The sequence below is a fragment of the Anolis carolinensis genome, chromosome 1 (assembly GCF_035594765.1).
Source record: "Anolis carolinensis isolate JA03-04 chromosome 1, rAnoCar3.1.pri, whole genome shotgun sequence".
In the NCBI taxonomy this organism is placed as follows: Eukaryota; Metazoa; Chordata; class Lepidosauria; order Squamata; family Dactyloidae; genus Anolis; species Anolis carolinensis.
In genome coordinates this window covers 6,599,080-6,612,845 of record NC_085841.1, presented here as the reverse complement: position 1 = coordinate 6,612,845, position 13,766 = coordinate 6,599,080, and the positions used below count along the sequence as shown (strand labels likewise).

Here is a 13,766-nt window from a genome sequence, read left to right as displayed (position 1 = left end):
GAATAGATCAGAATGCTATTGTAAAGGAGGACCCTGCCTGGGCTGTTCATACTGCAGCATTGGTTAAGAGGGCCCAGTAGAGAGTGTATTATCTGAGACTTTTAAGGAGCCAACAGCTGAATGAAAAACTGCTGGTAATTTTCTACCTCTGTGCCATAGAGCGTGTCCTATTGCATCTGCATATGGTTTGCTAATTGCACAGTGGCAGATAGGAAGACACTCCAAAGGGTTACCACTAATGCCCAGAGAATTACTGGTTGCCTTCGCCTCTCTTTGGAATTTTTTTTTTATAATTCCCTTTGTTTTGAGAAGGCTCAAAATATTCTTTAGGATCCATCTCACAGTGGATAGTCTTTTTTTGAATTATTACCATTTGGCAGATGATATAGGATGATAAAAACAAGGACAATTAGGCTGAGAGATTTCTATTATCCACCAATCCATCTCTCCCTCAAGGAAGGACACAAGAGACAGCTGAGCATTTTTCTTCTTGCATTTATTGAAGGAGATCAAACATGATGCCTTCTTGGTAGCTAAGCAATGGGTCACATCCTCTTGGCCCATCTCAGCGGCATCCTCCCTTTTTAGTCATCCTTCTTGTACTTAAAACAGCAGAGAGGGCAATCATGGACATAGGAGGCATATTCAGTCTTCTCACAATATTTGGCACATCGGCCTCCATCTACAGAACAGCTTGGCTTATATTTAAATCCTGCAGAAAGAAAGGAAACATTGCAGCTGAATGGAAGTATCTTCCTCCATAAGGATACCTGTCCAATCCTACCTGGAGGAGGTCTCCTTTGAGAAGGAAGGGGAAGAGGGGACAACAGAAAACATGTAGCAAACAGCGTCTGAGGCGGCCGGCAGGCCTACCAGGGAAGCAGAGCCTGGGCCATCTCATGCAGATCCAGTAGCCTTCGAGACAACAGGGACAGCAACAAAAGAGCAGGAAAGGTTTGGGCATGCTTTAAAAAGGAAATGGTGAGATAATGAGGACAGAAGTCTCAACTGAGTATAGCAAAAGCTGTAAAACAACAAGTCTACTATCACCATTTATCATTGTGTTGAAATCAGTTATTGTGGTTCTCAATCGTCAGTTTGCTCCCTGGACTCTTCACTGACTGAAATGGTTAATGCTCAAGTTCTGGACTGCAAAGACCGCATTTCTGCTCTCATAGGCCCTCTGTGTTTGATTTTTGGGCAGCCATGGTTTCGCCATTGACTGTAATCGTAAACAACATACGGATTTTCTAGAGCATCTTCCACCAGTAATTACTAAAAAGGAGAATTTCTAAGGATGTGTGAGAGTTACAATAACAAATACCCCCAATTAAAACTCAGGATCGAACTCTTCTCAAGTTCACCATGACATAGTGATGTTGGGCATATAAGAAACATACTCTCCAACATTTAAGAGATAAAATTGGGACAATTATGAGTAAACAATTTCAGAATGTGATCAAGGTGGCAGAATGTAATACTGAGGAAGAACCAACGAGGGGAGGCTGCAGCAGTTTGCTTGTGCCTTTGTCAACTGGGAAGGTCGAAACTCTAGTCCCTCGTCTCCTCTCCCCACCTTCTGAATTAACTGATTGTGAACGAGTATGCGTGTTAGTTTGCAGAAATGGAAGTACCGGTAAGTCAAAAATGGAGGGAGACAGTGGGAAGACAAGCGAGGAACTAAGGTATCTAAAAAGCCCTTGAAATATTTGGATTGCAATACATTAATTGGGACTATCCAAGCCACTTTGGGAAAATTGGAGGCCGTGGAAGTAGATGGAGGGCAAAGGTCCGGATGAGCTGAGAGAGGTCACAGCCATGTCTGAATGCCAGGGCAGCCTGTCTCAGACCAACAAAATGGCAGAATGGACCTTCTCTAGAATCTACAACAGACATGGGCAAACTTTGGCCCTCCAGGTGTTTTGGACTTCAACTCCCACAATTCCTAACACCTGCAGGGCCAGATTTTGCCCATGCCTGATCTAGAAGGTCATGAAGGCTTCTCCGTAATTGATAGTTTTTAAGAGAATTTGCATTTGGATGGAAGTTTAGTAATGCAGACTAGGTGCTTTAGGATGTATCTCAGAATCAGCATGAGGAAAACCACCCCTGAAGATTCCTTGCTAAAAAAATCTCTATGAAACCCATGAAGTCAGGAGACTTAAAGGAACACAACAACACATAAACACATTTACAGTTATTCAATTTGGTGGTCATCTCTGACACTGCCCATTCTTCCTAACCAAAAATAGTTCAGCTCCTACCTTCAACATTCATAGCAGTGGCAAGCAACATCATGATAACCACGGCAAGGTAGAGAGCCCTCATGGTGTATGATGGATCAGATCTCCAAACTCTGGGAAATGAAGAAGCAAAGCAGACAAGCCAATGGTCTGTGATGGTTATGGTTGGGGACCTGGGTGGTCCTTTTATACGGTGCTTGCCAAAAAAGAATGCAATATGGACTAATGGGAAAACTGGAAGCACACGTCATCCTGCAAATGATGACGTAGAAGTTGCCCAGTTTATAAATATATCTCTTTATTTTGCCTGGAACAATGCATACCACTCATGTTTTCATTGTTCCAAAATACACATCCATTTGGCTTTAGTGGCTCATCAACATTAGTTACGCCATGAGAGAACTAGGAGAGGAAAACATCAAAATTATTTCCTGACACTGAAGAGTTCCCTTAAGACTTATTGAGAGAGGAGTAGCCAATATATTCCTCTGAGCTGAAGGCCCCATCAACATTTAATGGAGTTAAACTGCATTATAAGAGTCCACATTGACCATATTATTCAGTTTTATGCACTTTGTCTTCCTTTGGTTTTGAAGAACACTTTGTTTCTTATCGAACCCTGGAACGATGCCTCACCTCACCTTAGACTTCAGGATATGATGTTGGAATTATCATAATCCCTTCATGATGCCCTGGGAAGACTTGGAGATCACACAATGTGTTTGTGCAAGAGCCTCAGTGTCCCCATCCTTGCCATTGATAGCTTTGCCCTCCATGAATGATTGTCGTTTCCCAAAGCCAACTTGTGGCCATCACTTTATCTTGTTAGTGTGTCCTATATCTCTTCTGTGAAATAAATGCCTCTTAGATTTGTCCTAAATCTTTATCCATTCAACTTTTATTCCTTGTCCCCAACCAGATCTTTACCTAGGACTTCTATTGAAGTGGACAACTTCCAAAGCATCTTTCGTTTATCTGGACTGACACCATTGTATTAAGTGGACCCTTTTCATTCAGTTAGGGCTTGCTCCACCCCACTTCTCCCTTATTGCTCCCTCTCAGGGACAGATCAAGAATCATAGAATCATACTTAGAAGAGATCACATAAGCCATCTAGTTCAACCGCCTGCTATGCAGGAAACACATCTTAAAAATACCCTTGACAGATGGCCATCCACCCTCTCTTTAAAAGTCTGCAAAATTGATCAGCACGCCCTCTAAATCTTCATCTAATGACCTCTTCACATGGGGCTTGGGAAGCTTTCTGGGATGCTTCCCTTCCACTCCAGCAATGGAAGGGCATGCTGCCCATCCCACAATGTGGCTGGACTTCCGCCAGAGCCCCCCTCTCACATCTCAAATGGAAGTATGCTACACTGCTTCTCTCCAAACGCAGGAGCCTGCCCGTGTTGTACCGGCTCGAATCAAGCCAGCATACATTTGTTCCACTCGGGAAACACTCCCCCCACACACATCCCCTGCCCCAACTGTGTAATGTGGGAAGCGTTGCTGTGCTGGAGCGGCGAACGGGGCAATGGAGTTGCCCCTAATGCAGAGCCGGTCCAACAATGAGGCGAATTAAGCGGTCGCTTGGGGCGCAAAACGTACGGGGCGCAGTCGAGACTGCTTTTTCTGTTGATTTGTTGTAAAACATGATGTTTTGGTGCTTAATTTGTAAGATCTTAATGTAATTTGATGTTTAATAGGCTTTTCTTTAATCCCTCCTTATTATCCAACATTTTCGCTTATTCAACGCTTTTATTTTTCAGTGATTGGTTTGGAGGGGGGCGCCAAAATTCTGTTCACCTACACTTGAAAAATACCTAGAGCCGGCTCTGCCCTAGTGCCTGTCATTTCACCATGCGAAATGGCATTGGGGTGGGGGCTCCCCTGTGTGATAAGGTTGTAATCACTAAAAAAGATGTTGAACATCACTGGGTCTCGGATAGGACCCTGCAGCACTGTGATGTCTCATGGGCCTTGTAGTCCCGTTCCTAGTACTATTGTGGCAGACGAGGAGGAAAACATGGGATTTCCACCGGTTCTGCTTGAATTGGAGCCTCTCCACCTGGAGGATGTTTGTCCTCAGGAAGTTAACCAAACAAGCCTTGGGCAGAATTCTCCCCCGTTTTCCCGAAAGGACAATTATAATAGAGATAGAGGAGTCAGGGAGGCAAATCGCCGGAGTCTCAGAATCGCAGCCAAACAATTAGCTGATTAGGTCTGCTTCCCTTGGGAAATTCTAAGGAGTCATGCATCTGGACAGAGTTGGGTTTCGCTTCTTGTTCTCCAGGGAAAGTGTTCTGTTGGCGGGAAAACAAGACCCTATATAGGGGTTTTGCCGCAAGGGGAACCTTGCGGAGTCAATTGATCAGCTTGAGAGAGAGATCGTGTGAGGACTTCATATTCCTTGTTCCCTGCTTCCCGGATCTAGTTTCAAGTCTTGCCTTGTCTCACGTTTTGCCACGGACCTTGTTTCATGCTTCAAGTTGCCACGTTTCAAGTCTTTGATCCAGCCAAGAATCAAGCTTAAGTTCCAGCCTTGTTGTCAAGCTTCAATGGACTATAAGACCTTGTCATCTCCCCACACTTCTGCTTGGCAAAGTGTGTGTTTCGGTTAATGGATTATAACTTTGAACTCTAATATCTTATATTGGACATTATTTTCCTGGACTATATTTGGCCTTTCCTGAAAGGTCTGCTTCTGAACTATATTCTTCACTTGTTTTTATTGACTTTATATAATTCTTTAATAAAGATATTAGATAGAATCTGGTCTTTGCGCATGGTTATTGGTGCTCTGCAGCCTGGGTCCTGACAAGCACCCCACTAGTCACTTCTTTCCAAGATGAACCATTGCTGAACACCCTTTGGGTTTGGTCACCTCCCCCAATTACAAATCCAGCTCTACCTTTCCCACTCCCCTGTTAGCGTTTCACCATCTTCTCCATGCAGAGGGGCTACCATATACTTTTTTCTTCTCATTTCTGCTGGCATAACCAAAGAAACATTTTTATTGTTTTCAATTTCTGTGGCAAGCTTCAGCTCATTTTATTCTTAACCTTTCAGGCCGTTTTCCAACATGTGTTGGTTATTTGGAGATCTGACCCATCAGACCACCATGAGGGCTCTTTACCTGGCCATGGTTGTCATGATGCTGATTGCCACTGCCATGAATGTGGAAGGTAGGAACTGAATGTCTTTGGGTTTAGATGAATGAGTAGTGTCAGAGTTGAACAGGAAATTGATCAGGTGTCAAATTCTTCCCTTTTCTGGGCTTTAAATAAGTCTTTAATGTCAATGTGCTCATGACTGTATTTTGAGTTCTGGTCAGTCTACGTCCAAATGATCATTATAGAGGTAAAGAAGATGCAGAAGTTCACCAGCTTTCAGGAGCGACCTGCCTAAGGAAAAATGAGTATGAATTAAGCAAGAGCTTAATCATCATTCAGCAATTGATCCAATGGGTCTACGATAGTTGAGATTACTACATGGATTTAGGCCATTGGATTCATTGTGCTTATGTTTCTTTGAGTTTCCTGTTGACTTGTGATGACTCCATAAGTTACCTGGGATTATCGTGAGCAAGGAATCCTCTGAGGTTGCTCTTCGAAGTTCCTTCCTTTGAAATAAAGTATCTGGTATTTACTGATGGTTTCCAATTCAAGTACTACCCAGGAGTGAATGGGCTTAGCTTTCAAGATCAGACAGGGCTTTTAACAAATTTAGGCCCATGAGTTTCTTTAGGTTAGGACAAATCTTGACCACGGGGAGACATGTTAGAGATGTATAACATCATGCTTAGAAGAAAGAATGGAGGGAAAGAATACTTTTTTCACCCTTCTAACGAAAGCTTCTGCCAAGTTGAATGGTTGAAGATTTAGGACAAATCAAAGAGGTATTTATTTCACAGAAGAGATATGGGACACACTAACAAGATAAAGTGATGGCCACAAGTTGGCTTTGGGAAATGACAATCATTCATGGAGGGCTAAGCTATCGATGGCAAGGATGGGGCTCTGATTGGTCTAAGAAGTCTCCAGCTAGAATCCGCTCCTTGGTTCATCCAGGATTCCCTCCAACGTTATCATTGGTTGGTCTCTCTTGTGGTGAGAAGCTGTTACTGCATTATTTTTAAAATTATGGGAATATCACCAAAGAGGAATTCAAATAAATGATCAACACATGTAGGGAAACGGTCAGAAAGGCTTTATTTTATTTCGCGTCAAAAGCATTGCATAATAAATAAATTTTAAAAGTGATGAAATAAAAGAAAGTGACAAGCAGCTAAATAGTTTTAGACCAAAAGTGAGCAACAACGACCGCATTGTCCATAGCTTTAAACAACTCCTCGTCCATACATGAGGCAGGACATTGTGGGTAAGCATACATATGCGGAGTTGTTTGTTCTGCTCCACAGTCACACAAGGTGGAGGATTCCTCCAGGTAGTGCCATCTTGCCAGGTTGTCTTTAGATCTTCCCACTCCGCTTCTGAGTCTGTTCAGGGACTTCCAAGTTGTCCATTCTTGGTTTGCCCCTGGAGGCAGTCCCTCATGGGGGGCCATCCAGTTGGGATTGCCAGGTTTAGCTGCCCAGAGGGACACCCTTGTTGTTGCTGGGGGAACATCAAGAGGAGTGGTAGTTCTCATCAAGCCCTTCCTTGATTTGAGTCTGGTGGGAGGAGGCTGATAGTCATGCAGTGGGTGGCTTTCACAATGTTCAACCTTATTTCTCTCACAGTTAACAGCAACCTCCCATCACATGTCAGGAGGAGCAATGCCAGCTAACTTGTAGAGTTTATCAACAGGTGTAGGTTTAAGGCATCCTGTGATGATTCCGCATGTTTCATTCAGTGCTATGTCCACTTGCTTCGCATGGGCAGACTTGTGCCAGACAGGACCGGCGTACTCAGCAGTTGAGAAAGACAAGGCCAGGGCTGATGTTCTTATTAATTGTGGGTCTGCACCCGATGCGCTGCCAGTCAGTTTCCGTGGGATGTTATTGCGTGCAGCTACTTTGTGCTTGGTGTTCATGCAGTGTTTCCTATATGTTAGTGTTCGATCTAAGGTGACACCAAGGTATTTAAGATGGAAACAGTGTTCGAGCTCTTGGCCTTCCCAAGTAACTTTCAGTTTCCTGTTGGCTTCACGGTTACGTAGGTGGAAAGCACACACTTGTGTCTTGGAAGGGTTAGGCTTCAGGTGGTTCTCTTTGTAGTAGCTGGAGAGCTCTTTCAAGGCATTAGTGAGTTGCTTTTCAACTGTTTCAAAATCTTTTGCTTGTGTTGTTAGGCCAAGGTCATCAGCATATATAAAGCTCTTTGTGGGTGGTGGTTGTAGCTGATCGTTTGTGAAGATGTTAAACAAGGTCGGTGCAAGAACGCTGCCTTGAGGTAAACCATTTTTTTTTGCCTCCTCCATCTACATTTCCTGCCTGAAACTCCACATAGAAGCTGCGGCTTTCCAGGAGGGTCTGGACACTTTTTGTAAAGTCAAAGTCCTGGATGATATGGTAGACTTTATGCAGCATTTTTCTATGTTGCGCCGTGTCATAGGCTACAGTATTAATACAATGCCGTATTAATACAATGCCGTATTAATACAATGGTGTCAGTCCAGATAAACGAAAGATGCTTTGGAAGTTGGCCACCTCAAAGGAAGCCCTAGGTGAAGATCTGGTTGGGGACAAGGATGAAAGCCTCCCAGGAATAAATTTGATCAAATGCAGTAGGAAAAGGAAGAGGAGACTGAGGCTCTTGCACAAACACATTGTGTGATCTCCAAGTCTTCCTGGGGCATCGTGAAGGGATTATGATAATTACAAGATCATATCCTGAAGTCTAAGGTGAGGTGAGGCAACATTCCAGGGTTCAAAAAGAAACAAGGAGTTCTTCAAAACCAAAGGAAGACAAAGCGCATGAAACTGAATAATATGGGCAGTGTGGACTCTTATAATGCCGTTTAACTTTTAATGTAGATGGGGTCTTCAACTCAGAGGAAGGCATTGGCTACTCCTCTCTCAATAAGTCTTAAGAGTGTCAGGAAATGATGTTGATGTTTTCCTCTACTAATTCTCTCATGGCGTATCTAATGTTGTTGAGCCATTAAAGCCAAATGGATTTGTGTTTTGGAACAATGGGCAATGAAAACATGAGTGGTATGCATTGTTCCAGCCAAAGTAAAGAGAGATATTTATAAACTGGGCAACTTCTATGTCATCAGTTGTAGGATGACGTGTGCTTCCAGTTTTCCCATTAGTCCATATTGCATTCTTTTTTGGCAAGCACCGTATAAAAGGACCACCCAGGTCCCCAACCATAACCATCACAGACCTTTGGCTTCTTGGCTTTGCTTCTTCATTTCCCAGAGTTTGGAGATCTGATCCATCATACACCATGAGGGCTCTCTACCTTGCCGTGGTTATCATGATGTTGCTTGCCACTGCTATGAATGTTGAAGGTAGGAGCTGAACTATTTTTGGTTAGGAAGAATGGGCAGTGTCAGAGATGACCACCAAATTGAATAACTGTAAATGTGTTTATGTGTTGTGTTCCTTTAGGTCTCCTGACCACTTATGTTGACTTCATGAGTTTTATAGGGATTCTTCAGCAAGGAATCTTCAGGGGTGGTTTGCCTCATGATGCTTCTGAAATACACCCTAAAGCACCTAGTTTGCATTACTAGACTTCCATCCAAATGCAACCACTTTTAAAAACTATCAATTGCAGAAAAGCCTTCATAACCTTCTAGATCAGACATGGGCAAAATTTGGTCCTGCAGGTGTTAGGAATTGTGGGAATTGAAGTCCAAAGCACCTGGAGGGCCAAAGTTTGCCCATGTCTGTTGCAGGTTCTATAGAAAGTTAATTCGTCCTTTTTCTTGGTCTGAGACAGGCAGCCCTGACAATCAGACATGGCTACGTAAAAGAGTTCTTTAGTTCTGTGATCGGAGGTGACCCTCCCCTTCCCCCAGGACTCTGTAAAAGATAGTTCAAAATCAGGGAATTCATAGTTTTGACCAGGACATCAGGCTGGATAATAAGGGTTAAGTCTTGGACAACAACAATAACAAGGACCTTTCTCATGTTAGATAGTGTGTACATTTAAATCAAGGCTTTATGTCCTGTATTTCATATATTTATAGCAGAAGGTAACTGAGATATTTTACTTGAGTTTAATGTAATTTACTATAAAAGAAAAACCCTGGCACAAAGGGTGTTTGACTTTCCTAATCCTTTCCTACACCAGTCAATGACTGAAACAAAAGGACTTCATTTTGTTTAGAGTTGAGACATATCTAGACTAAAGGTTAGCAGGAAAAAAAGCCAATTTAAACTTTACAAGCTTTAGAAGCTTTACAATCTTGTCCTTATTTCTCAAAAATTTGAAATATATTCTTATGCTTATCTTTGTGCCTCTCTGCATCACCTTGACACACATTTTTTCTGCTCCTTTCCCTTGCCATTCATTTCACCCACCTCTCTCTGTTTCAAACTACCTAACCCATAATCCCCTTTGTACCAGATTTCCTATCCCTTGTGCCTCTCCCATTCTAGAGCAACCCCCAAAGCCTTTTTTTTTTTTTTGGCTGCTGGGCTGCTGCGGAACTTCTGGGATGCCTTTTCTTTGTCCTCCATGGGAAACACAGGGGAGATCGGAGCCCCCTGAAAGCCCCATGGATAATAACATGTGTCTGTCTCCCCAGCCCCATGGGATGATGGATTTATCTGGAAATTCTCCCCAGATCTGGGGCTACCTCGCGTGTCGCTATCATAACATTATATTATTATTGTTTCTTATTGCCAATATTAATTCCTTGTGCAATGTCTTTACCCCCATGCATGTATATATCAAATTGAATGAAAGTGATCTTGCTGTGAACTCTGGCCAAACCTGCCTTGACCTGGGTCACTGGCTTGCTCCAGGCTCATGCACTTTCAATAGGTTTACCATGATTGCCAAATGAAATACTCCATGGGCTCTTTCTTAAACTTTGGAGGGCAAAAGCCAGACCTTTTAAGAAATTGAGTAACCTTTGGACTTTTTTATCATCTTTCATGAATGGAACTATCTCAAAACAATGCCATCTTCCTCTCCTTGGATTCTGAATATCACTATCTACAGTGCACAATGAATTTCCCCAGACCTCGGAGGACATTAGTGTCAGGCCATCTGGGAGAAACCGCTTTGGAGATTTTGAAAACTAGTCATCTTAAAAGACTCATCTTCCCTGAAGGGAGAGGCAAGGCTTGACAAAGCCACCCTTTTCCTCGGACCTTGAGTCACAGAGATAATCCCATCATGGATCCTGTTTCCACAAGAGATACAAGCCAGCAGGAGTCAGACTCCCATTCATGGAACTGGCCAAATCAATCAGTGGATCCACAAGCATCACTGAGTCACCTATAATCTTGTGTTCTGTCTGTCTCTCCTGTTGCTGCACCTCCTTCTCCCCCATTGGCCAGCGAGGGAGTGAGGTCAGAGATGGGGCTCATGCCCTCATTGGAGGAGGCCCCTAGTGGCTCCTCCTCTGCTCTGACGTCAGAGCCAATCAGCACAGACTTGGCTGCTGGGCGGGAGGCAGGAAATTCAAAACTAGAACTGTATAAAAGTGCATGCTTTGCTATGTTACGTATCCCAGTCTATTTTGGCAAACTATTGCAAACTGGCATCACTTTCAGCTGAAATTAAATAAATTTTCCTCGGTGGTCTTCTGCCTCAACCTGGTGAGTTATATTCTGGAAATTATTGGCTTCTATTCTCACCAGGCCTAACTCACAGCTTGGATCTCACTGTCCAATGCTGCTCTAAATTACTCTATAACAGTTCTTCCCTTCTCTTCCCGCTGTCTCCCTCCATTTTTGACTTACCGGTACTTCCATTCCTGCAAACTAACACGCATACTCGCTTGCACTCAGTTAATTCACAAGGTGGGGAGAAGAGACGAGGGACTAGAGTTTCGACCTTCCCAGATGACAAAGGCACAAGCAAACTGCTGCAGCCTCTCCTCGTTTGTTCTTCCTCGTTATTAAATTCTCCCGCCTTGATCACATTCTGAAATTGTTTACTCATAATTGTCCCAATTTTCATCTCTTAAATGTTGGAGAGTATGTTTCTTATTTGCCCATCATCACTGTGTCATGGTGAACTTGAGAAGAGTTCAAGATCCTGAGTTTTAACTGGGGGGATTTGTTATTGTAACTCTCAAACATCCTTTGAAAGTCTCCTTTTTAGTAATTACTGGTGGAAGATGCTCTAGAAAATCCATATGTTGTTTACAATTACAGTCAATGGAGAAACCATGGCTGCCCAAAATCAAAAACAGAGGGCCTATAAGAGCAGAAGTGTGGTCTTTGCAGTCCAGAACTTGAGCATTAACCATTTCAGTCAGTGAAGAGTCCAGGGAGCAAGCTGAGGATTGAGAACCACAATAACTGATTTCAACACAATGATAAATGGTGATAGTAGACTTGTTGTTTTACAGCTTTTGCTATACTCAGTTGAGACTTCTGTCCTCATTATCTCACCATTTCCTTTTTAAAGCATGTCCAAAACTTTCCTGCTCTTTTGTTGCTGTCCCTGTCGTCTAGAAGGCTACTGGATCTGCATGAGATGGCCCAGGCTCTGCTTCCCTGGTAGGCCTGCCGGCCGCCTCAGACGCTGTTTGCTACATGTTTTCTGTTGTCCCCTCTTCCCCTTCCTTCTCAAAGGAGACCTCCTCCAGGTAGGATTGGACAGGTATCCTTATGGAGGAAGATACTTCCATTCAGCTGCAATGTTTCCTTTCTTTCTGCAGGATTTAAATATAAGCCAAGCTGTTCTGTAGATGGAGGCCGATGTGCCAAATATTGTGAGAAGACTGAATATGCCTCCTATGTCCATAATTGCCCTCTCTGCTGTTTTAAGTACAAGAAGGATGACTAAAAAGGGAGGATGCCACTGAGATGGGCCAAGAGGATGTGGCCCATTGCTTAGCTACCAAGAAGGCATCATGTTTGATCTCCTTCAATAAATGCAAGAAGAAAAATGCTCAGCTGTCTCTTGTGTCCTTCCTTGAGGGAGAGATGCATTGGTGGATAAAAGAAATCTCTCAGCCTATTTGTCCTTGTTTTTATCATCCTATACCATCTGCCAAATGGTAATAATTCAAAAAAAGACTATCCATTGTGAGATGGATCCTAAAGAATATTTTGAGCCTTCTTAAAACAACGGGAATTATAAAAAAAAATTCCAAAGAGGGGCGAAGGCTACCAATAATTATCTGGGCATTAGTGGTAACCCTCTGGAGTGTCTTCCTATCTGCCACTGTGCAATTGGCAAACCATATGCAGATGCAATATATTAGAACACACTCTATGGCACAGAGGTAGAAAATTACCAGCAGTTTTTCATTCAGCTGTTGGCTCCTTAAAAGTCTCAGATAATGCAATCTTTACTGGGCCCTCTTAACCAATGCTGCAGTATGAATAGCCCAGGCATAGCAGCCAGGGACTTAAAACTGGCCACCCAATACACTCGATCGCCATTTAAAACCAAAGGCTGAATTTCTGATCTATTCCTTCTGAGATATATATAAATGTTCTGACCGTTTTTCCCTTAACTTAAACAACAAAACTACTGGAGCAAATCACACCAAATTTGGCCACAAATGACATAGTCACCCAAGGTATGTCTTTCAAAAAAAAAAAACCCTAGAAAAATAGTCCAAAGAGCCTTTCTCCCTCGAAATGCCAGTCAGAAAAGTAGGCTCTGCTGCCTTTAGGCTCCACCCCCTTCATAGCCTAGCAACTCCACCAGCCAAGATGGCACCCAGGGCCTGATCCACACTGCCTATAAAATACAGGTTATCTGATTTGAATTGGATTATATGGCAGTGTAGACTCAAGGCCGTCCCACAGAGCTATAATCCAGGAATGAATAGGTGGAAAGATTGAGCAGATAATAGTCCTTTATGAAAAGGTATTAATTAGTCCAAAGAATTGAAAGGAAATGTCCAATATTATTGTCCAAAGTCCAAAAACCGAAACACGCTCAAAACTGTTGGAAAGTTCTTGAGCGGGGAAAAACAAGGAAGCAAGACTAAAATAACAAGGTCCAAAGTCACTAGGAAGTATTTGATATCCAGGCAGGAACATGACGAAGCTGAGGCAAAACTTGGTTCAGGAGCTAGGCAAGGAAGTAGACTTAATCTGGGTCTACTCGGGAGTCACGGCTCAGCTTGGCCGCGAGGATCTGAAAACTTGGCTTGGAAGAAACAGGAGCTAGTCGGTGAACCTCTCTCATGAAATAGCAACGTTGACACACAGTGTCCACAGTGAAAAGCACTTTTATGGAACTTAGATTTGATCACAAACAAGGAAAACCAAACTCCCTAAAGGTTCCCAAGAGAAAACCTTCTATCCATTATCCCCTCGAGATGCCAAGCGGTTACTCCTGCGGAGTTCTTGTTTCTCAGATCTCCGTCGATGCAGAAACTCCCTTCTGTTGAAGGACACATTCCCTGGGGAAATAAGAACATCTGGTT

General features: G+C 43.1%; 2 long non-coding RNA genes across 2 annotated transcripts; one reads left to right on the top strand and one right to left on the bottom strand.

Annotated features, from left to right (window-relative positions):
* Positions 1–479: 479 nt before the first annotated feature.
* Positions 480–2,535, bottom strand: LOC103280937 (uncharacterized). The gene is made up of 2 exons (XR_507531.3): positions 2,265–2,535; positions 480–712 (listed from the first exon to the last, which is right to left on the bottom strand). It is a non-coding gene; the product is annotated as an uncharacterized LOC103280937 (long non-coding RNA).
* A 4,998-nt stretch (positions 2,536–7,533) lies between these two features.
* On the top strand, positions 7,534–12,273 carry LOC103280936 (uncharacterized). The gene is made up of 2 exons (XR_507529.3): positions 7,534–8,702; positions 12,039–12,273. It is a non-coding gene; the product is annotated as an uncharacterized LOC103280936 (long non-coding RNA).
* The last annotated feature ends 1,493 nt before the right edge of the window (positions 12,274–13,766 follow it).